General features: G+C 34.4%; 1 protein-coding gene and 1 pseudogene across 2 annotated transcripts in view; one reads left to right on the top strand and one right to left on the bottom strand.

Annotated features, from left to right (window-relative positions):
* The window catches only part of Robo2 (roundabout guidance receptor 2), a 1,655,220-nt gene that overhangs the window by 1,387,349 nt on the left and 243,095 nt on the right, over positions 1–24,776 (bottom strand). The window lies entirely within an intron of this gene.
* LOC101721081 (NACHT, LRR and PYD domains-containing protein 14 pseudogene) lies at positions 17,967–21,329 on the top strand (annotated as a pseudogene).

The following is a 24,776-nucleotide window of genomic DNA, read 5'->3' as shown; positions in this document are numbered from 1 at the left end:
AATGGCAATAGCTTCTATGTCTCATGTATAATTAAGCCATTGCTAGTTTTCAAAACCTGATTAAACTTTGACAATTTTTCCTCATAGCCTTTGCTATTCTTTCATGCAAAAGGAAAGGAATAAGATACAAAATGAATTACAGCTTGCCTTTTAGGAAACTCTTAATACTAACATGAATTTGAAAAGGACTCTATTTTAAGGTATGCTCTCTCATTTTTCTTCTCTTAGACTAGCCTTTTGAAACTTGGATATTCTGTCACCTAAGATAAATAATAAATAAAGTCAATCCAAACAAAAATGTTCTTGTGCTAATTCTTGATAGAAATATACATACATTCCTCCATCCCAGAAGACAATGAGCCAATATATAGCTAACTATACATGGGGGATAATAAAAACACCTACTCTCCTATTGTCATACCGTATGGCAATGGGTGTAAGACCTTTAGCATATTGCCTGGTAAATATAAAACGTTCAATTGCTGTTAGACAGTTTTATCATCACCTCAGTCAGCAGCAGCATCCTTATGGCAGTTTTTCATCATCAATAATCATTTCCTCTCTTTGGAGCTTTTGAGCTGCTCAGCTACAAAGAGTGGGAGATTAAAATCAGGTCACGCAGAGTAGAAAGAAAGAGAAATAATCTCAGGGCACTCCCAGAGTATGGGCTGGATGGTGCACTGCTGTACCCCGGCTTTTTGTCTGCAAATCTGTGTACACTAGAGAGCGTTGCCTTCTTTGGTGCGGTAGGTGGAAGTGGCAGCGCCACCTTTCTGGCTGTTCTAGGTCCTGTCTCTGAGACTGCTTATGTGATGTCAACATGTGAATGGCATCTCCTTAAAACTCTCGTACTTGTATGGTCCACAATTTGAACACCAGTGCCGATGTGCAGTGGTTCTTTGCACCCTCAAATTATGTTGCCAACATCCCAAATCTTTTGGAGTACACAAGATTCTGATGTCTCCACATTTTTCTTTTTCTTTTTGGTACCAGGGATGGAACTCCAGACCTTGCGCTTGCAGGGCAGGCAGCAGAACCACTGAGCTAAATCCCCGGCCCTATAATCCTTATACTTTATCTGCCTGCTGAACTCTGTCAGACTTGCTTTTCCACAGTCAGTTTAAGCATCTTTGAGGCTTTTGCTGATCTAATTGGACATAATTAAACACATTTTTCTTTTACCATTACTATACAATATATACTCATGTATTTTACATTAATTCCTGTGAAATGGCCAATATCTACCTATTTTTACCTAAGTGATTTACCTAAATGTTGGAGACTAACATAATTGCGTTAATAACCCTATTTTCAAAGATTTGTTAAAATGTCATAAATTCCTCATAGAGAGTAACCAAATCTTATTCAAAATATATTGTATGTGTTTCTATTATGTAGTAAATATATAGGATATAATATTGTATAGTGTTTTAGCTACATATTTGTAATTGACTCCAATAATCATTAGCTGTAAGCTAACATATTTTTTTGGCTTTGGGGATTGAATGTAGGGCTTGGTGCATTCTAAGCACATGCTCTGAGATTTTCCCCCAGGCCTTTAACTTCACTCTTCTGTGTGTGAATATTCTTTTCTGCAAAATGAATCCAAAACCTGATGTTCTTCAGATTTTTGAAAGGAGTCAGTGAGACAGCGCATTAAATTTTGTTTACAAATTTAACTCATCAGATGTTAAACTCTATGTAAATAATTCTTTTAATTTTTAAAATTCTACTATAGTGAGATTAAGGTATGTTACCAGAATATTTGAAAATGTAAAGGTAAGGTATCTTTGGAAAGAAAACAGACACATGACTAATAGATTGAGCCCACATATGAAAGAGCTAGTCTTGTTTATATTACTTGAAAACTAAATACCAATCTTTAAAAAAATCATAGCAAAAGTGAGTGTGATGGCACATGCCTGTCTTCCCAGCACTTTGGAAGGCAGACACAAAAAGATCGATTGCAAGTTGAAGCTCAGCCTGTGCAACATGGTGACTTAGCCAGATTCTGTCTGAAAATAAAAAATAAAAAAAGTGCTGGAGATGCAGCTCAGTGTGAAGGCCTTGGAATCAGTCTTTGTTACCACAGTCTCAAACAAACACACACAGACACACACACACAAACATTATAGCAAAGCCAAGTATTAGATCCACAGTCTTTATGGTGTTAAATTATAGCTTTTATTAACAGAATTTTTTACAGAAATCTTAAAATCATAATTTCTCAGTGAGCATGGAAACAATAAGATTCTTGAATGGTTTGTACTTCCATTGTAAAGTTGTGCAGGAGCACTAGTAAATACACATACATAGATGGATAAACAATAACAAATTGAGCAAAATGTTCTTTAAACAAAACAGGAATAATGTTGATAGAAAGGAAATTATTGATATTTTAGTAGTAAAAAACACCGCACAATAAAATTAATGTGAAAATAAATGAAGAATTAATGTTATGTCACTAAGTTCAAACTTGAATTGGCAGCTTTAGATAATTATCTTAGAAAGTGTTGCTGCAAAGTAAAATAGGAATGGGAATTGCAGTCAGAAAGATCTAAATTTAAATATTTGTTCTTCTGTTCACTAGCTGTGTAAACTTGGACCATTTAGTTAACAACCTTGGAACCCAGTTTCCTTTGACAATGTGGTTAACAGCATATTCTTTATACAGTTGGATCAAAATTAATGATGGTGTATAATAGTTTTCATTATGTAAATGCAATGGACATAATAATAATAAAACCATATAGACTCTTGTTGTAATGATAAAAAAATCACTAGATTAATAATCTATTAATAATCTGAATAAAGATTGGCAGTAGACAAGACCCACTCTACTCACACACTATTAGATGTATTATAGAGAGATTTCACATATTGTGAATGTTTAAAATATGTCTAACTGATGAGTTAATAATCTTCATATTTATTAATAATAATTTATGTATTAATTTATTCTGTGAGGTGATGTAACCAACTCTAAATGATCAGCTCAGAAGAAATCATTCTGTTTGAAGCATAGTTAATTAGAAGAATTCAAAGGAAATGAACCAAACATCATTAAAAAATATTTTTGACCTAGGTCAGGGTAAAGCCTGGCAGAACCAAAACAACAGAATTTGGTGACACAAATTTATGCTCTGCTCAAGTTTTCAACTTCAACAACTGAATGAATGGTGGTGGTACTATTCACGGAGAGAATAAGCACAGGACTTGAAAATTATTTGTAAATGTTCTGAATGAGAACCAAAATGTCTCTTTACCAGGCTCATCGTGTTGAAAGCTTGGTTGCCAATGAGCTTCTGAGATGTGATTGCACCATGAGGGCTCTAATTTCATCAGTGGATCATGAGATGATGACATTATTAGGAGGAGATAAAACAGGAGGGAAGGTGTAGTTGGACAGAATGGATCATGACATCATCACCTTGAGGCCTGTGTCTGCTCCAGGTCCCTGCCTCTCTGGCTCTTTCTATTCATTGGCTGCAATAAGATATGCAGCTTTTCTCTACTACTCCCTTCCATCATGATATTTTTTTCTTGGAACCAGCCAACTATGTATTGACCTTGGAAGCTGTTGCAAAACAAACAAGTAAAATTTTTTCCTCCTTTAGGTGTCCTTCTCAGGTATTTGGTTGTAGTGATGAAAAGTTGTCAAACATGGACTGACTTAAATATGGACATGTCAAATTTCAATAGTCTGAGAAATATTTGAGTAAATATATCCAAGCTGGATGTATGGGTTGAAAGAATAAAATCATATATTAAAGTGAATACAATCTATTTTAAAGGCTAATTGCAGCCATGGGGTCAGGAAAAGGCAATCTCGATGTTGTCTAGAGGAGATACTTACAGACACTAACATTTCCTTCTTAGGTTGAAAAAGAATCTCCAAAGAAGGCATGAGGTGAATGGTTAAAAATTAGTAGATGGTGCTATAGAAGCTACTGAGTGAGAATGAGTTAATAAGTAAATGGCCCCCAGTGTAAAATGCTACTGAGAAGTTGAATAAAATATAAAATAAAATACTTTACTTTATTTAAAAATGAACAGATGGTTAGTGACATTTGAGAAAACCTTTCAGTAATCCATAGATGAGGTAGATAGACAGCATAAATTAACCTATGAGTGAAAGACAAAAAATGAAGCAGCAAGTATAAGCACCTCTTATAAACACTTGACTGTCAAGCAGAGGGAAGAATAGAAAGTAGAACTGGAAAGAGATTGAAGGGTTGTATTATCTACTTGTTTTGATAAAATGAAAACACATGAACATGACTGAATAGTGACAGGATGGCTCTAATAGAGATGGAAGGTATCAAAATTCAGTTATAATTTAACTTGCTGAAAGCAACGAGGTCCAGGTGTTGATCTCAGAAATTAGCCTTACACAGGATGAAGGACAGCTAATTAACAGAAGACCATGAAAAGTGAGGATGTAAAACAACTGTGTGTATGTGTGCGCACGTGTGTGTTTGTGATGGATATGGTTGGAACTTTAGAAATTTCCTTAAGATCTGATTTTCTCTAAGGAGTAATAATTAAGGTCAGTTAATTATAGGAAGGATGAAGGTGTTAAGAAAGGAGATTTGAAGATAGTGAGAAGAATGGAAATACAGTCGCCTTAGGAAGTAGCAAAGAAGAAACTATGGAAATATTAGGATTTCCAATATTAGGATTTCCAACCCTAACTGAGGGTTAGGTTATTGTTGAAAATGAAAAAAAAATTTCCATACCTGCAATTAACATTCTAATAATAAGCCTGAAGATGGTGGAGAAGGAAAATTCAGAATCAGAGTTTTGCCCTGACATACATTGGGTAAGCAAAATGAGCAAAGACTGGAGGTTACCAATAACAACAAAAATAGTTGGAATTAATCACAACTAAGCTCATTACAAAGGAAATAAAGAAAGCTTGACAGTTATGAAAACTTCTCATCACCTAGAAAGATGTGACCAACATTATATGAAAAAATATTTGGAATGAAAGGAAGGTTACATATGTTTTATTAAAAAATAAATTTTACAATTTTTAATTTCAATAAACTCTTTTTGGCTTATATTCTTTTATTGGTACATTTTAGGTGTACAATACATTTCCATTTATCATTGGGTGCTTCTACCTGTACATGATGTATCTTGGTTATTTTCCCCCATTACCTGTGTGCCCTTCACCCCCTCCACCGTTCCCTATTTACAAAGACTTTGTTTTCATTGTTTTCTTTTCTTATAATTTTTCCTTTCCTTTCTTTCCTTTCCCCTTCCCCTCCCACGTCCCCTACCCCTTTGGACCTTTTCTTCCTATTTCAAATTATCAATGATTCGTTTTAATCCTTATTTACACTTTCAGTTTCTCATACTAGAGATACTATTCTATATACTCTTGATCCTGTTGAAAGGTGTGAGAGAAAAAAACTCACATATAGAAAATAGGTGTGTTGCTCAGCAGAAAGAAAAACATAGGAAATGCATGTTATAACACAGAACAGAACTAAGAAGAATGGATAAGTAAGTAAAATAGAAATAAGACAGTAAGCGTCCTTAAATGTTGTTTTGACAAATACAGAGGGCTAAGAAACACTCTTCCTGACCAACGTCAATAAGAGGATGCACAGGTGGGCAGGGTGCTTTAAGTATGGCCTGGTAGAAAGGAGAGGCAGGGCCTCTGGGGGTCCTTCTTGTCCAGATGTGCTTTCACAGCTGTTTCTCCTCTAAAGATCAGCTCTCCTTGAGAGTAAACCTGGAACTTCTATTGATTACATGTGGAAGATATGAAGCCATGCTGAGATTATTTCCTTAGGTCCTATACTCAAGTTAAGATTTCATCATTTAATATCTAAGCCCTAAATAATTTCTTCATTATTCAATTCATGATACATAATCATGTTGAACAAGGTATGTATTTGCTCTTATCGTTCTCTTTGGCCTGTCATTTAAATTTGTCCATCAGTACCACATTATTAGTCAAAAAAATATTTTCTTGTGGTATCAATGCAATTGTAATCCCCAAAGCTGTTTGGGTATTTCAATGTTCAGTGAAAAAACTTATAAAACATTTTTCCTCAAATTATAATATGTAATGCTTTATATTATATGCACAAATCTTTGAATGCTTACAGAAAAGTATAAGGAATAAAAAGTGATCAAGTTTGGAGTGTGACCAAACCAGTGAACTAACTAAGTGACTGAATGAATTTAGTTTGTCTTTTCAATCAGTTTAGAAAAGGGAAACAATATTAAGTACAGAAGTGGCAAACATGAGACAATCCCACATATTGTATTGCCCATACTATAGCATTACTTGTTTTTCTTGTAGTAGTAACACTCATGCATTTTTAATTTTATAGTAGCCTGTGTCTTAAACTTTTAAATTAACCTGGTTTACAAGTGTAAATACAGGCTAAAGAGGATAGAGTCATTAACTTAGTGTCAAATGAGTTCATGTGAGCCATTTTAAAGTTATATGTTCAAGCTTTTAGTATCTACATATTGATTTTAGATAATTTAAAACATTAGATAATTGCATATACCAATGTCTATGCTAACAATAATTGCTGAGTAATATAATTTAAAATGCTTATAAAATCTGACTCAGCCTCAGTGCCAGCTATTAAAGCCACCTTGAACAATACACACTTCATTTTTATTGCTACCAACCATGGAAAGGATTAGATTTTATTAGTTTCCAAATAGACACATCAATGTTTATTTAAAAGAGATTCACTGTTGTCAAGCACCTCGTTGAAAGGGACACCAGAAACAAGGAAATTGAAGATTTTATTGCTCAAAATATCTTGTGTCAATCATTTTATTTTACTGATACTAAATTTTTGTTTCACTATTTAAAAATATATCAGTAAAATAAAAATTGTCAAGAGTATAGATAGGATATTGTTGTATAAGCTACTAAGTCATTCGTCAACCTGCTTGAGAGCTTACTTCTATAGTATTTTACAAAATATAATAAAACTTGAAAACTACTGATTATTATACCACTGGAATTTTATTATGGGCAATTGTTTTGTATATTTCCTTTTACAGTAATACACAGGGTAACGTCTGACACTTTGGAGACATGCAGATTTGTATGTTGCATGATCCTATTATATGGCTTTGTATAAGTGGTTTTTTTACACTTTAGTTTCCCATCCATATATGGAGGCAAAATATTTCTATATCTTGTAATATTTCAAAGGACAAATGATAAAATATATTTAAAATTTTACCACAGAGTTTGACATATCATTAACATTAGTGCTTCTTTTAATAGAAAATGATTTAATGAAAATAAGTAACTCACTCTCCCACTTGGGGTAAAGTAACTGACAAATTTAAAGTTTGAAATAAAATTAAGAACTAGAGCTTTACTACTACATATGAACTATATATGGCTAAAACAAGAAAATGTTTCTTAAAATACCCTTTCTACAGTATTTTTTATGTGGAGAGGGAGTCTTAAGTCTGAAAATGTTTATGATTTAATAAAGGAGATAAATCCTCAAAAAAGCAATCATGAAACAAAAAATCTAAATAAAAGGCCCTTAGTCTGAGACTCCTTATGACACTTTGTATTTTCATCATTATCTAGATTTTTATTCCTGAGTAAGAAACTTTGCAAAGGCATCTACTCTTTAGTAGATGGGTGACTTCATTATTGGTTCATTATGGGTGACTTCATTATTGCTTAAAATCTTTAAGATTGAAATTTATAATGGTGTCTTCTCTTTGTCTATTGAATTCTTTATCCTTAAATCCACAATTCTAACAGGTTTTACTAACATTAATAAATAACAAACCTACCTTAATTTAAAATGCTCTTGCCATTTTAGTTAGATAGAGACTCAAAGAAAATTTGAGGCTCACATTACTGCTCTTCCTCTTTTTGCTGCCAACTTTCTTGAAAGGGCATTCTACACCTGCATCCTATGTTTCTTCATAACCGACTCAATGTTTAGCTTTCATAATATGGTTTTCCCTATCCATTTACCTGAAACTGCTCCCTCAAATGTTACCAACTGCTTCTACAGGATTACAAAATCTGATGGCCTTTTTTCTGCTTCTTATTCCATTTCACTGTTTGACATTCTTAATTATCATCTACTGAGCCATTGTTTCCTTGGCTTCTCCAATACTGTATCTCCATCTCATGTTTACAAGTAATGTAATGATGTCTGGTTCTATGGCAGGGAAAAAGTATGAACATGGAAGGCACACTGCTTGACCATAGACAAAGAACCCTAACAGGCAGACTAATATGTGCAAAATTTTAAGGTATAATAAGGGTTTAAAAGGAAGAAGTAACACATAAAGGACAATCCAAAATAAAACAGGGTTAGCGTGGAGATTAATATTAGTTTCTCATGGCTTCTGTAGTTAAGTACTTTAAATAGTGAGGCTCAAAAGAAGAGAAATCTATTGAATCATTGACAAGATAATAAAGGATAGAATCCAATGACAATGTTTCTGAGAGAAAAGGGCTACCCTTTTTCTTGAAAATGATAAGGGAGATATGACAGTTGTATTAACATGTAAGTTCTAGTTAGTGCTGGAAGTAAAGGTACCAGAGAGCTTTTATTTCTAACAAGCAAATATGGGAACAGATAATCAGTTGAAAAAAGTGCAGTAAGGGATTTAGGCAAGAGAAGATATAAAATAGAAGTTTAGGAAGTAAGAGATAAATTATACTATGACAATACATATCCCTTAGACATTCTTCATCCTTCTTTCTTCTGTTCCTTAAATGCAGTGTTTGATGGTATTGCCAAACATCTACATTTCTCTTTTTTTGTGAACTCCCATCTATCCCCTTGGAAAGTCAAATATTTTTAAGTGAAATAAACAGGACAGACATTTGTTAAGTACCAAATAATTTCTCTGGTGTGAGAAACTGAAATTGTAAATAAGGTTCAAAAGGCATAATAGATATTGTGAAACGGGAAGAAAAGGTCCAAAGGGGAAAGGGAAGTTGGAGGGATTGGGGAAAGCAAAGAAGTAAATGGAATTAATATGATAAAATGAAAAAAATGGAAACAAAGTCTTTGTAAATAGGGAGGGGTGGAGGGGTTGAAGGGAGGGCAGGGGAAAAGGGAAAATAAGAACCAAGAGAGATTATGTGAAGGTACAAATTTCCAATGATGAATGTCATTATATTGTATATCTAAAATGTACCAATAAAATTAATTAAAAAATAATATTGTTGGAAAAATGGCTTCAACTATTTACCCTTTGAAATATGCCTTCATCATCTCCCCTCAGAGTTGGAGTTAGTTACCTCGTACCTTAAAGATGCTATTTTTTTTGTTTGTTTTGGGGAGAAGAGTTTTTAAAAACTGAAGTTAAGTTTCCTTTTCTACTCATATATAAAAGGGTAAATTACACATATTAGTATATGATATGTTTTGACCAATGTATACATTGTGGAATATTTAAATCTATTTAAACATATCTAGCTCCTCAAACATTTATCCTTATGGTGAAAACTTATTCAAAATCTTTCTTCCAGATTTTAAAAATACACACTACCTTATTTTTGTCTAGAATCACTCCACTGTGCAATAGCACTCCAGAATTTCTATCCAGTCTAATTCTGGACTCGTTTCCAATTTGCTTTTTCATGATGTACTCGTTCTGAGTCTAGACCCAAAGTGAATTTATGCACTCTGTCCTCTCTCTTTGAGGCCCATCACTGGCATATTAACATACTCAGACCAGCTATTAGATACAGACCATGTCTGAAGGACCTGTATCTCCCAGTAGCCACCCAGTTAACATGCAGAAGCAGAAAATTAAATTAAACATTTTTTAATATACAAATGAAAAATTAAGAGACAGGCAAAACTGATGTGTGTGCGTATTTGTGCATGTATATGCATATAATTATATAATTGTTATGACCCATGTGAACTTGAGCAACATTAACATAACCTATATGAACTTCATTTTTCTAATTTGACTTAAAAAACATGATAGCATCTACCTCATATGGCTGCTGTACAGACTACAAAAAAGTCATCAGAATGTTTAGAGTATAGAGCATCTACAAATTTTCTGCTTTTTTCTACCACAATGTACTATGAAGGATTCAACTGTCTCCCCCCATCACAGCTGCTATAGTTTATATCTAAATTTCTAAAGTCTTACATTCAGAAGGGGAGCCTGATTTGAGGGGGTGGAGCATTAGGGGGATGGTGTAGAAGATGTATTATCGAGACAGCTCTCTCTGCTTCCTGGCTGCCATGAAGTGAGCAGCTTTCCACTGCTGTACCCTTTTACCACGTTGTTTCTGCCTTGGAGCTGAATGACCATGGAATGAACCCACTGAATCTGTGAGTCAAAATAAACCTTTCCCCCTTTAAGTTGAAAATATATTAACTCAATATATGACATTTGTCCCAGGGACAAAAGAAGTGATTAATACAACCTTGAAGACGGTCTGCACATGCTAGGTACTCATTTAATTGCTGTTCTATGAATAAACAGATGAATGAATGAATGAATGAATGAGTGAATGAATGAATGATAGAGGAAGGAAGAAGCAATAAAGAAGATAAATTTTGCCTTGACCCAATGTTACCCTGCTGTCATTATGCTACAATTTTGTCTAGATGTATGTTATGGCTGACAAAGTTGAGACAATGTGAGAGATTAAACATAGCCACAAATTCTTTGCCATCCCTCATATTTAATGGCAGAATCTATCTCCTTTTTCCTAAATTTTGGCTGGTGTAGTGACTTGTTTATCATTAAAATATAGCAAAAGTTATATTTTAGTATTTTCAGACTAGGTCATAAGAAGCCTTGTAACTTCAGCTTGTGTCACTTGCAAAATTCCAAGAGCTTAGGGTTGACATGCGAGAAATCCTACTGCCCTGAGACTACTATGATAGCAATAACACTCTGGCTACTCTGCCGGACAGTCTGAGCTGAGCCTGGGCTATCACTGTAAAATCACTGTATTAGTAACAACTCTCAGATCCTCCTGAACAGGCCATTTGCCAGTTAATTGCACTGAGTAAAGCAACTCACATCTTTTGGAACTGAAAAATCACACAACATCTCTCTGCCTAGATACCTGACCCTCTAAATTATGAGATAATAAAATGTTCACTTTTTAGCTACAGAGTTTTCAGGCAATTGGTTATACAGCATTATATACCAGGGACAGGTGGAAAATGTTTCCAGTGATAATAAATGGTTCAAATCTCATGCAGTAATTCAAAATTTAAAACTACTTTCTGTTCAATCTACTAAAAAACTGAAATCATCTGGGAGCTATCACCATCTCCAAAAAGAATTCTAAGCAATCTAAGGAAGTGTATTAATTTTGAATTTTAATGTGTGGTCCCTAACATTAGGTTTACAATAGTCATTCAAAAGTCATCAGTTGGTCATGGAGTGATAAGCAAACCTTGAGAGTGAAAGCACACAAGTAATTCACAGTAGGTCATACAGAACCATCAGCTTAGAAGGCATTTTCTTCAACAGGGATTTAGATGGCTCACTGGAGGGACTCAGGGATTAATCAATATTTTTAAAGGGATTGTAATTTATGATCGCTAACTTGGATAACAAAACCTAATCCTGAATTGAGTTAGTTGATTCCCCTGTTGTCTGAGACAATCACTCCCGTATGAAGAAAGCTGTCCTTGAAAACTAAAAGAGTTTATGATAGTAATTTTTTCTCTTATTTCAGGAAAATACATTTTAGATTTCTGGGTCATGAATGAAAGAATATATGTATTCAAGAAGGTTGCTACAAAACATAAGGGACCGACTATAATTCACTAAATAAACAATTGCAAAAACAAATTGACTAGCAAAGGCCAATGTAAACTGGTTATGAGCTTCAGAGAGTTCACAGAGAATGTGACAGCTCTCCTTTCACTGAAAATATATTAATTCAGTGTCTAGGCTGCTACAACCCAATTATCAACCCATCTAGTGCTCCTGACCCTTCTTATTTCAAACTATGCATGCCATACATGTCCTCTTTCTCATGCTCTAAACTCAAAAACTCATTCCTAATCTTTCTTCCTTATTAATGCTTCCTGTTAGAAATAAAAAGAGACACACAAATACATAAAATTGAATCAAACATCTTCTTGACACAAATACACAGGGGGGGGAAATGATCTGAGAACAAAGCTACATAATAAAAATGTGACATGCAGAGATTTTTATGGAGTTGAATATACTCTCCCTACAGATAACACCATCTTTTTCTGTATCCTTTACTTTTAGAATGTAAGAGGTCAAACATCTTATGATAGATGCACGATATTTTTAATCTCCATGTCAAAATGGCATAGAGGTTAAAAGCCAGCTAGAGAATGTGAAAATGACTATTAAAAAGACAAGGAAAGTTTTTAACATTTTTCTAAATAATGCAGTGGAGCTTTAGTGATTATCTGAAAGAAAAGTAATTGAAATATTCAATTGGAACCATAGAAAATATTCTAAGTCTAACTAACATGCACAAAATACCACATATTCAGAAATGTGTACTAGTTATCACATTTTAAAGATGTTCATATTACAATTAAGCTGGGAAGGTGGTAGCGAGTTATACAGGTGTAAATTTCCATCCTATCATGTTTTAGAAATGATGGCAATACCTCCTGATGCAACAAATTTGAATCTTTTGTTTTAAGTATTCTTAAAAATAGGTATATACTTCAATATATTATACAATTATGAGTGAAGGTACATTTTAAAAACAATTCAACATAGAAAAGTCTGAAATATATTTTCTTGTCTTTTTTTTTTTTTTGCTTAAGTTCTTTTATTGGTACATTTTAGGTATACAATACATTTCCATTTATCATTGGGTACTTCTACCTGTACATGATATATCTTGGTTCTTATTTTTTCCCTGTTACCTGTGTGCCCTTCACCCCCTCCACCATTCCCTATTTACATAAACTTTGTTTCCATTTTTTTTCTTTTCTCATAATTTTTCCTTTCCCTTCTTTCCTTTTCCCTTCTCCTCCAATGTCCCCTACCCTTTTAGACCTTTTCTTCCTATTTCAAATTATCAATTACTCATTTTAATCATTTCAATCCTTATCTACACTTTCAGTTTCTCACACTAGAGAAACTATTTGGTAATTACACTTGTGTTTCCTATTTATTTCATTTAAGTGTATGGTCCTATTTGACACAGCTATTTCCCTGCTGGGTATCTTCCCAAAAGAATTAAAAGAATCATACCGCAGCGATGTATGTGCACCTATGTTTATAGCGGCACAGTTTGTATCAGCTAAAGCTTGGAAACAGCCCAAGTGCCCATCAATTGGAAACTGGATAAAGAAGATGTCGATTTTTATTAAAATGGAGTACTACTCAGCCATAAAGAATGAGAAACTAGAGACATTTATAGTTAATGAAATATATTTTTTCTTGTAAAATTTAGATTATAATTCCCATTCTTGATTTACATAACCCTATTGGTGTTATTGTTACATTTTTTACCAGGAAGAGAAAAAGGCTACAGGCTGCAATTACTGAAAATATTATTAATTTTAAAATATATGTATCTTAAATTCCTATAGATCTCCTGCTATATACATGGAAAACTTTGCTCTTTATGACTTGCCTTCACCTTATCAAAAGCCTTACAACAAACCTGCTTGCTGGTTTTAAAGGATGGGAAGCTATAGCTGATGACCCAAATGTTTGTATAACCCACTGAGACCACAAGATTATTAATTTCTCGAGTAAGCATTCAAACTCATGTCTATCCCTCTAAGCATCTCATTTCTTATGTCACTATATAATGATCTCAATTATTTTAATAAAAGTTTTAAATCACTGAACAAGTATTTATTGAATGGTTGAGATAAATCCAATTTTAGAAATAACATATATTGGTTCAGCACCCATGAATTTTACATTTCATCAGCAAATGTAGGCAGCCCACAAGAAAGTGACAAACAGAAGTAATTGCAATAGCAATAAAGTCTACGAAGGCAAATAATACTTGGAAAATATTATTTCAAATAAAATTTAAAAGAAGATGGCGACTATTGCATGTAATATTCTAAGAGCAATCCAGGAAGGCTGACATTTAAAGCTGATCCCTAAGGGAAGTAAAGCTGCTGGTCACATAGAAGGTAGGGAAAGTGCACTCTGGGTAGAAAGAACAGTGTTAAGGGAAGAGGCTTGAAAATGGTTGAGCCATGACAGGGCCCCATAGAAATTCAATGAGGGTAATATGGCCTGGTGAGGTGATGTGGCTGAAGGGAAATCTCACATGGTGGTAATCTCTTAGGCATTGTAATCTATTAGATATTGTAAGACCTTGTACAATGGTAAGATACTTTTCCATTATTCTCTGTGATAAAAAAATTGTAAGTTTTAGAGCAAATAAGTGTGTATTCCTATTTGTGTTTTTTTAAATATTTTATTAGCTCTAGGTAGTGGGTGAATTAGTGAAGGAAGAATGGAAGCAAACTCAGAGATATCTTTGAGAAACTACTGCGAAAAAAATGATGATAGAAATGATGGTAGCCTGAAACATGATGGGTTCAATGAAAGAACATTGGCTGAAAACACTGGAGACAGTTCTGCAGGTCTTGCTGTTGGAATTGTGGAAAGGAATGGAGGATGGTTAGAAAAAGATAAATCCAAAGATTCTACTTGAGAAAATGGGTGGTGATTTCACTTAATTAGATGGTGCAATTAAATGTGGTACATATGTGGGGTAAGTAAAGATTTGCCGTTGGCCATGTGAAGTATGAGACTCTTGGTTGGTGGCATCAAATCAATGCACGGAGACCTGTATATCAGGAGCACAGAGAAACATCTGTATCTATGTAATAGAATAAAGTCCAAATCAGCAAAACTTATTTTAGTTAAAAAGTTCTTATTGAAAGGTTTCTTTACACAAAGTACTCTAAAAGGTAAATTCAAATTAGGGGTTGGGGTGAATGTGGAGATAAATATGATTGTTGCTAAATAAAGGAGAAATTACTTTGTCGCTGGTTAATTATGAACATGATAAGGCCATTAGCATAATGGGATAATTCACTGGGAATACGTTTCACCTGAATCTTGAAGAATAGAAATTTATTTTGGATGGGGAGAAGAGCATTTAGAAAACAAGAAGGATATGGATATTCTACCATGTAGCAGTAGAAGCAATGCAATGTAATGGAATGAAAGATAATTTCCAAGCCCTTTTTTTCCTTTTGGTACCGGGTAACGAACTCAAGACCTTGCGCTTGCAGGCGGTGGAACCACTGAGCTAAATCCCCAGTCTCCAAGCACTATTGTATCAGTAACTAAGCCAGGGGCTTATAAACAAAGGGCCCCCTTCTCAAAGAATTTGTAATTTAATGAAATAGATTGTAATTCTCTACTTTATGAGAAGTGTAATATGTGTTCAAAAAATATTCAAAGTAGTGAGCATTAATACAGGCAGAAATAAGACTAACTGTTGTTTTGCTATTAGAACTGTGAGAAAGTAAAATTTTCGCTAAACATTATAGATTCACTGAATTCTCTCTAAGCAAAGAAGAAAATAATACCATAATACAATCTTACTTCAATTACATATCTGAATGAGAAAAAGGGGAAATGACCAGAGATTACTAGGAGGAGGTTAACTAAAGATGATATGCTAGAGCACAGCCAGTTATGAACTGAGGAGGTAATCAAAAATTGCATAAGTTTTGGAAGTGATAAGACTTAATGATTGACTGACTATGGGAAATGGGGAAGATGGAAAAGTCAAAAGTTGTTTGAATATTCTGACTTGAGTAGCTCAATAAATGGTGATGCCATTTACTGAAGTGTGGAAAATTGGGGAAAGAATAATTTTGCAATAGGGGATGAGAAAGATGACTTGTTAGATTTGGGACATTTTAAGTTGGAATGCTATTGAAATAATCCAGTAAATCAAATTGTAATAGTCTATTAGTTAGAACAGAGTACCACAGGAAGACTCCATGAAACTGAAATACAAATATATACCTGAAATTTTAGTGTCACATCCCCAGCAACTATTAAATCACTTGATATCTGGCAGGCCACCAAAAATATGTTTTATTAATTGTGCATGAGCCATTCTAAATTATGTTAGCAGGCATTTCTGCAAATAATAACTTTTTAGAATATCTCTTGTATGTTAGTAAAATTGTGGTGAATCCAAAGGCTCTGAAGAAAAAGGATAATTTTTACTTTTTTTATATTTAAATTATTAAGGAGTCTGGTCCATATTATTGGCTATGGCATTTATTTCAAAGAGTATTCTATAGACTATAACTTCTAAATAAATTAATAGTGTCCTGAGAATAATGATGTCTATGGTCCTTTTATAAGAGATTTATGATGGAAAGTAAAATACAATAAGTTATAAAATATTCTGTTTTATAAACACCTTAACATTGCTTTTCCTTTACTAGTTTAAACCCTGGATTTCTTTAGCACTCCCTCCTTTCTTTCGCTTAAAGTATATAGTAAAACTATTTCTGTGAAATGCAAATTTGTAATTCAGTAGTCTTCAGCATCCTTATATGATTTTAATCTATATTTGCTGCAGGGAGAAAAATATGATATTGAAAAGTAACTTCCATATCTAAAATCCATCAGTGTCAGTGTTGTTACCACATTTAAATTTTCAAGTGGGAGATTGTAGATGGCAACATTTTAAAATGAAAAAAGAAATTCTGTAAATACTAACTAAAATAAATTATTTCTTTTTTTACTACTTTGGAAGATTAGACCTTAAATTTTCTTTTCTGTGGTCTATTAAATAAAAGTCTGTGCATTTTTCCTGAACATTACATTTCAAATATTGCTTGTTGTTGGGCAGATCTTTCACAACAGGGAATTTTCAAAACTCAAACTCATACCTTCAGATATAGCACAACAAAGTAGAAATGTGCCAAATTACCCAGAAATAATTTGGATAGCTGGCAAACAGGGATGCCTGCTGGTTTGTGAACAGTGTAGGTAATTTGCCACTCAACTCTCCTCTATTTGCCTCAATAAATTGTAGGGTACTTAGTACCCTACTATCTGTTAACCATCTGTCTATATTTCTGTGCTCTGTCAGACTCTAACAGTAGAAAGGCTATATCTTGTCTGTTTTCCTCATGCAGCAGGCTGGGAAGATATAAAAGATATAGGCTGAATTAGGGTGTATGGGATTCACAATTAATATGTAAAATAGAACATCTCCTTAGGTCGGAGGAAAAGGTGACAAACACAACATAAAAATATAAAGGAACATTAAGGAGGAATGCTAAATAAATTACTTTACAGTCTCACCAGATGACCCAGCAGGGTGATCAAGCCTTGTATTTTTCAATCAACATATTCATATACAAGATATTTACAAAATGTCATCCATAGTTAGCCCAAATGCATCAACATTGCTCAACAAAACATTTCAACACTAGTCTTCCATTTAAGTAGAACTGAATTTTTCCAACTGTGTATAAGTTTGAATAGATAGAATTAAGCCCAGTTGTTCATGAAAAAGGTTACTCTTTTTATGTACCGAAGATGTAGCTTACATTTGCTTACTTTATCCAGGTGAATAAACTACATAGTCAAATATAAATGTTTATTCTATGCAGTTCAACACACTTATTATCTCTTTCTAAAAAATAAAATATTCACCCTTATGTAATGAATGGTTACATCCTTAAATTTTTCAGAAAATACATAAGGCATTTGAGAGGTATAACTGGTATTAGGCTTAAATTATAATCAATAAAACAATAAGAATGATACATTAGGAGTAATACAGATATTTGTACCTAGAATTGATTTAACTGAGAAAAATGTTTTTATAATGTTTTTAAGACTTAGAGACTACAAAAAAACACACAAGTACCTGAGGAGCCCTTTCAGCCCTTTCAAATTTTCCTATTCCCTCTTTGATGTATGGCTTTTGGTGGTAGAGTTTGACCTGCACCACTGACATGCAAGAGACTGAACCTTGATCCAAGGACAAGATGGTAGATTCACCAACGTTTTCCTCCTTTTGTGATTTTGGGCTGCTATTGTATTTGGAGGAATTAAATAAATTCAAGTTACTTCTAAAGGAGACCATAGAACCTGAGCACTGCCTAATCCCCTGGGCTGCAGTGAAAATGGCCAATCAAAAGTAACTTGCTAATTTGATAAACAAATACTACCCAGAAAAACAGGCCCAGAAAATGGCTCTCGAAGTTTTTGGCAGGTTGAACCTGAGGGATCTGTGTGAGAGAGCAAAAGCAGAGACCAACTGGACAGCAGAGACCATGGAACAAGAGGTGGGTGAGGCTGGGGAGGCACTAGAGGAGGAGGCGGAGCTGAGTGCTGGAACAGAATACAAAATTCGAGTAAAGGAAAAATTTTCACATTTTGGATAAGAACTCTTTGCTCAGAGAACTTTCAGATTTCCACCATGGACTTTCTGAAGAACACCAAAAACTGTTAGCACATTTGTTTGATGTGGAAGTCAAAACTGGTCAGCAGATACAGACAGTGATGCTTCAGGGAGCTGCTGGATTTGGGAAAACGGCATTGGTGAGAAAGGCAATTGTTACCCTGGGCAGAGGGAAATCTCTATCAGCACAAGTTTACCTATGTTTCTTATCTCAGTGGGAAAGAAATTAGCCAGGTGAAGGAGAAAAGCTTTGCTCAGTTGATATCAAAGGACTGGCCTAGCACTGAAATCTCCATTGAAAGGATCCTCTCCCAGCCAAGTAATCTTTTTTATTATTGATAGTTTTGATGAACTAAACTTTGCCTTTGAGGAACCTGAATTTGCACTCTGTGGGGACTGGACCCAAGTACACCCTGTGTCCTTCCTCATAAGTAGTTTGCTGAGGAAAGTGATACTCCCTGAATCATCTTTACTGGTGATGGTAAGATGCACAGCTTCTAACAGACTGAAGCGTTTGTTGAATCAGCGTTTGTTGAAGAGTTGGCTTTATGTAGACCTCAAGAAATGTTCAAGGATGCAAAAAAAGGAGTATATTTATCAGTTTTTTGAAGATAGGACCTGGGTCATGAATGCATTCCACTCAATAAGAAGCAATGAAATGCTTTTTAATATGTGCCGTGTCCCCCTGGTGTGCTGGTTCATCTGTGCTTGTCTGAAGAAGCAAATGGAGAAGAATGATGATGTCACGAAGACATGCCTAACAGCCACAGCTGTGTTCACATGCTATATCTCTAACTTATTCTCACCAGTAAATGAATACTTTCCTAATCTACCCAGTGAAGCCCAACTGAGAAGCCTATGCTACCTAGCTGCCAAAGGAGTATGGACTATGACACATGTGCTTTACAGGAACCATCTCAGAAAGCATGGGTTCACCACTTGTGATACCTCAGTTTTTCTACACATTAATATTCTTCAAAAGGATATGGAGTATGAAAACTGTTGTGTATTCACCCACCTACATATTCAGGAGGTTTTGGGAGCTATGTTCTATCTGCTGAAAAGTGATTTGGAACACAAAGAGCATTCCTCCCAGTCTTTGGAAGATTAGAACCTGTTACTTGAAAGTAGAAGTGATCAAGACCTCCATTTGACAAAGCTAAAATACTTTTTGTTTGGCCTTTTAAATGAAGATCTAGTAAAACAACTGGAGGAAACTTTGAAATGTAAAATGTCCCTGAAGGTACTTCGGTGGGTGAAAGTACTAGGAAACCATGACAATTTTCCACCATGGCTAGTATTTATGGACTTGTTTCACCATCTGTATAAGACTCAAGATGAAGCATTTGTAGCCCAGGCAATGGGAAATTTCTCAAAGGTTGTCATTAATATGTCAAAGGAAATCGATATGCCTGTATCTTCATTCTGTCTTAAGCACTGCCAAGGTTTGCAGACCCTTAAATTGGCTGTAACTATGGTAAACTCGAGCCCTGCAGCTGAAAATGGGCAAATAGATGGTTATCACATTACTCATTGCTGGCAAAATCTCTTTTCCATGCTTGATACAAATGAACACTTGATGCAACTCAACTTGAACCATAGCAACCTTGATGAGTGAATAATGAAGATTTTTTGTCAAGAACTAAGGCATACAAACTGCAAACCACGAAAATTCCTGTTGAGGTATGTTTCTTTCCCTCACGGCTATGAAGATATCTATAGTTTCTTGACTTGCCAGAAGAATCTGATGTATCTTGAACTGAAAGGGAGTAAGATAGAGGATAATGGAATAAAATCATTATGTGAAGCCTTGAAATATCCATAACACAAACTACAAAATCTGAGGTTGGAGTCTTGCATCGTAACTGCAATTTACTGTCCAGACATATCTAAGGCTCTCATCAAAAGCCAGAACCTGGTCTTTTTGAGCTTATCGACCAATAATCTACTGGATGAAGGAGTGAAGTTGTTGTGTGAGGCCTTAGGACACCCAGAGTGTTACCTAGAGAGACTGTCATTAGAAAGCTGTGGCCTCACAGAAACTAGTTGTGAGGATCTTTCTTTGGCTGTTATCAGCAATAAGAGGCTGACTCATTTATGCTTGTCAAACAACAAAGTGGAGATCGTGGAATAAAGCATTTAAGTGCTGCCTTGAAACATCCGGAGTGTACTCTACAGAGCCCTGTGCTGAGGTGTTGCCCTTTCACTCCAAATTATCAGTGAATACCTCTCAACTTCTCCTCTACACAGCAAGAGTCTGATACATCTGGATCTGGGATCAAACTGTCTTCAAGATGATGGAGCAAATCTTCTGTGTAATGTCTTTCAGCAGCTGAGCTGTACTCTTCAGGCCTTGGAGTTGCCAGGTTGTGTTCTCACTACTGCATATTGTCTGGATCTGGCTTCTGCTATTTTGAACAGCCCAAACCTGTTAAGCCTAGACCTTAAGTACAATGACTTGTGGGATAAAGGAGTGAAAATTCTGTGTGAAGCTTTGAGAAATCCAAACTGTAACATTCAGAGGCTTGGGCTGGAACGCTGTGGTTTGACTTCCCTGTGTTGTCAAGATCTCTCCTCTTCTCAGCAACCAAAGGCTGGTAAAAATGAACCTAACACAGAACACCTTGGGCTGTGAAGGCATTAGAACTGTATGTGAAGTCTTGAGGTGTCCGGAATGTAAGCTACAAGTTCTAGAGTTATGGAAAGATACATTTGATAAAGAAGCCCAGAGGTTGCTGGAAGCTGTGAGAGTTAGCAATCTGAACTTGGCCATTGATGATTCTTATAATAATAAAGAATGGTGGTCCTGGTGGTGGTATTTATGATTCAAAGAACCTATATCCCTTTAATAAATAAGAATTTAGAGTTGTAAGGAAAGAAAAAAAGACAGAGTCTACAGCAAAACTATGTGATAGAAATAAAAAATAGAGAATACAGATTTCCAAATAAAGGAGGTGGGTTTAATTTCTAGTTTTATCTCTTACTAGCTAAAGAGTTCTACTTAAGACATTTAACCTTTGAAGATTTGATTGCTCTTCTATGAAACAAGAATAATATACATATATCACTTACTGGTTATAAAGATTAAAAGACAGTTCCCATAGAGAGTTTCATTTTTTAAAATGTTGAATATTTTAGAATGATATTTAACTACTCATGCTTGGAAGTAAGTACTCAATTTTAAAAATTGGTAGAATAAATATATGCCATGTACAGTAACCTAAAAATCTCAAAGAATGTAAATATTGTATTCCATAAAAAGGAACTAAGATAAATAATATTAACAAGAATTAAAATGGAGAAAGGGGAATTGGGGGGAGGGAATATGAAGAGGATTTTAAAAGGAAGCAATTTGTATTATATACATGTACTCAGTTCCCAAGATGGTTGTAAACTACATGTACAGTTAACATGTACTAATAAAAAAATAAGAGCACAAATGCAAAGGATAAAAAGGTATTTGATCCCTCAGAATTCTTCCAAGTTGTGGATCCATTTTTCAGATATCACAGAAAGCTTTTGATTATATTTTTCCAACAATCTGAATATTTTGTACTGAAATTTTTAAGTTAATATAAAATTATGTCAGTCTGTATTGTCATGGTATCTTATGGCTCCCCTTAGGGTAAGTTTATTATATTCTACTATAATTTTATATTCACTTTAAAAATACTCTGTGCTCAAGTGACAAGGCATAAGGCAGTCGTATATAACCCTGTTGCTGGAACATAGCACCCATTCAAAAATATGTTCGCTATATAAAAATGCAAATTTTTGAATGCCCAGAGATTTATTTTTATACACTGTCTATTCGAGGTATGAAGCTCATCTTCATCAGCTGATTATTAGACTAAGAGGAGAAGGGTGGTATTGTTGAAAAAGAGAGCTCACTGAGTAGAAAAGTGAATCCGTGCCACTGGCTTCCAGATACACCAACTAGGGCACAGTCTAGGAAGACAGGGAACATGTAAAATCATCTAGAACCCCAAAGCTGTTTTGGAGAAACCATGCGTTGTGGAAGACTAATGTTTTTTCCTTACTTTCAGAAACCATTTTTCACAGCTTACAATGAAATCAATACAATTTGAAGGTAGCTACTGAGACTGTAGACAAAGAAGAAAAAGAAAAAAATCAAAATGTTCCGATTGAGTATAATTTCCTATTAGAATATACATAATTCTTCTGAGTTTTCTATGACAGAGGTGAAAAAGTAAAGCATAAACTATCTTTCTCTGCATGAGGATACTAATTCTGTTTTTTTTCATTAGATTTATTGGTACACTTTAGGTATACAATACAGTTACATTCATCATTGGGAATTTGTAATTTTACATGATATATCTTGATTCTTATTTTTTCCCCATTCCACTACCCTCCCTTCAACTCCTCCACCCCTTCCCTATTTACAAAGCTTGGAAACAGCCCAATTGCCCATCAACTGGAGAATGGATAAATAAGACATGCTTTTTAATAAAATGGAGCACTACTCAGCCATAAAGAAGAGAAACTTGAGACATTTACAGCTAAAAGTATGCACATTGAGGCCATCCTCTTAAGTGAGATAAATAGGACAGACATGTAAATACCATATAGTTTCTCTGGTGTGAGAAACTAGAAATGTAAATGAGGATCAAAATGTATAACTGATAATGTGAAATAGGAAGAAAAGGTCCAAAAGGGTAGGGGAAGTGGGAGGGGTAGGGGAAAGGAAAGGAAAAATAAGAGAAAAGGAAAAATGGAAACTAAGCATACTAATTCTTGAGTGAAAAGTAATAATTTCCTTGCCTTACCACTCAATTAAATTAGTTATGGGGGTATCTTTATAATGAGTTTTGGAAAAAATACACACTGGATAAGAATTGTAAAATAAATAGAAACATTTCATGCAGTTGTTCTTTTTATTGACACTAGGTATGAACAAAAATTCTAGCACAAATTTAAGCACTATCAACTCTAGAGATGTCAGAGGCATAGTTTGAGAATGTAGCTTCTTTTACCCTTATTACAAACATAGATTGCAGAAAGTGTTTTTATCATGTTTCTCAGGATAAGGTGTCTATCATACAGTGTAATTTGCTTCATGGGAAAAGGGGTTGCATGGTCAAATTTTTAGAAAAATTCATTATAATTTTTCTTCCATATGATATTTCAATAAAACTTTTGACTGAAACTTTAAATATTTCAAAATATATATCAAGAATAATACAGTAAAATTAATGAAACTAATTTATTCATTAGATATATGTCCCTGAATTTAATACTTTTACATATATATTTTTCCTTTTAATCTTCATAACATCGTAAAGTGTAAAAATAAAAAAATTAAATTCAAAGAGTTTTGTATCTTGTTCATCATCTCAAAGTAGTAATACTTGGAATTAAGTGCACATATTCTATAATGTAATGCCTTATACCTTTACACTATGTGGCCCTATTATCTCTGATGGATTTTACATATATTGCTTAGGACACTAGGACACAGCGCACACTAATACCAGGTACTCTGACTTCTTTTATTAAGAAGATCCTTCTTTGTTTGACACTTTCCTTGGTATGGTTGCAGGATTCCCTGACCTTTCTCTTGCACAGTTCCATTTTTAACTTGAATCCATTTGGAGAATATTTAAAATTTCAGATACCATGTTTTTCAATGGTACAATTTCCATTTTTAGAATAGCTTTTTTATTGTTGGCTGGGAATTTCCATTGTATTAAGTTATTTCAAAAGTAGTGCCTTTTACCTCATTAAATATTGCAACATTAAACACTGCAACGTCTGTGGCATTTCAAGTTGGCATCTGTTTATTGTCACTTCTCTTGAGAATTGGTTACTTTTTGTTTGTGGATATATTTAGTAATTTTGTATTTATTATGTGCCTTTAAAATATTATATTTGAAGTTCTCATTCCTTCTGTGTGTGGAGAAGGTTCTTTCATTTATTTTAGCAGGTGCAGATTGTAAGGTGTATTTTGCTTCCCTTGTGATGTAGTTCTACATACTTAGTTCAATATAATTTTCAAAGCTATGGATGTGCTGTATGTTCCTGCCTCTTACATGGAAACTCAGGTGTTGCCCTAGAACTTGGATGGAGCTTCATATATTTCTTCTCTTCTTGAAGGTTTTAATATGTTTCTTTGGGTGTGTTCAGCATAAGACCAACTGGGTGAGAGGAAGGCTTGTCTTGGCCCTCTGGACAGATTTCACAGACTTTATCAGCACAAAGTTCTTAGTTTGGCTTGTCTTTAGTTCAAAGCTAAGTGGAAAAGAAAATGAACTTTTCCTCCAATTAAAAAAAAAATCTCAACATCATAGTACTTCAAATGTTGAATTCTCTGTTTTATGTTATTATTTTTACAATCTTCCGGGATCGACCCCTCTTGTTTTCCCTTCCCTCT

Source organism: Heterocephalus glaber, unplaced genomic scaffold, assembly GCF_053883595.1.
Source record: "Heterocephalus glaber isolate CG9 unplaced genomic scaffold, H.glaber_assembly_v1.0 deba00000122, whole genome shotgun sequence".
NCBI classification, from domain to species: Eukaryota; Metazoa; Chordata; class Mammalia; order Rodentia; family Bathyergidae; genus Heterocephalus; species Heterocephalus glaber.
This window is presented reverse-complemented; position numbering and strand designations above follow the sequence as displayed.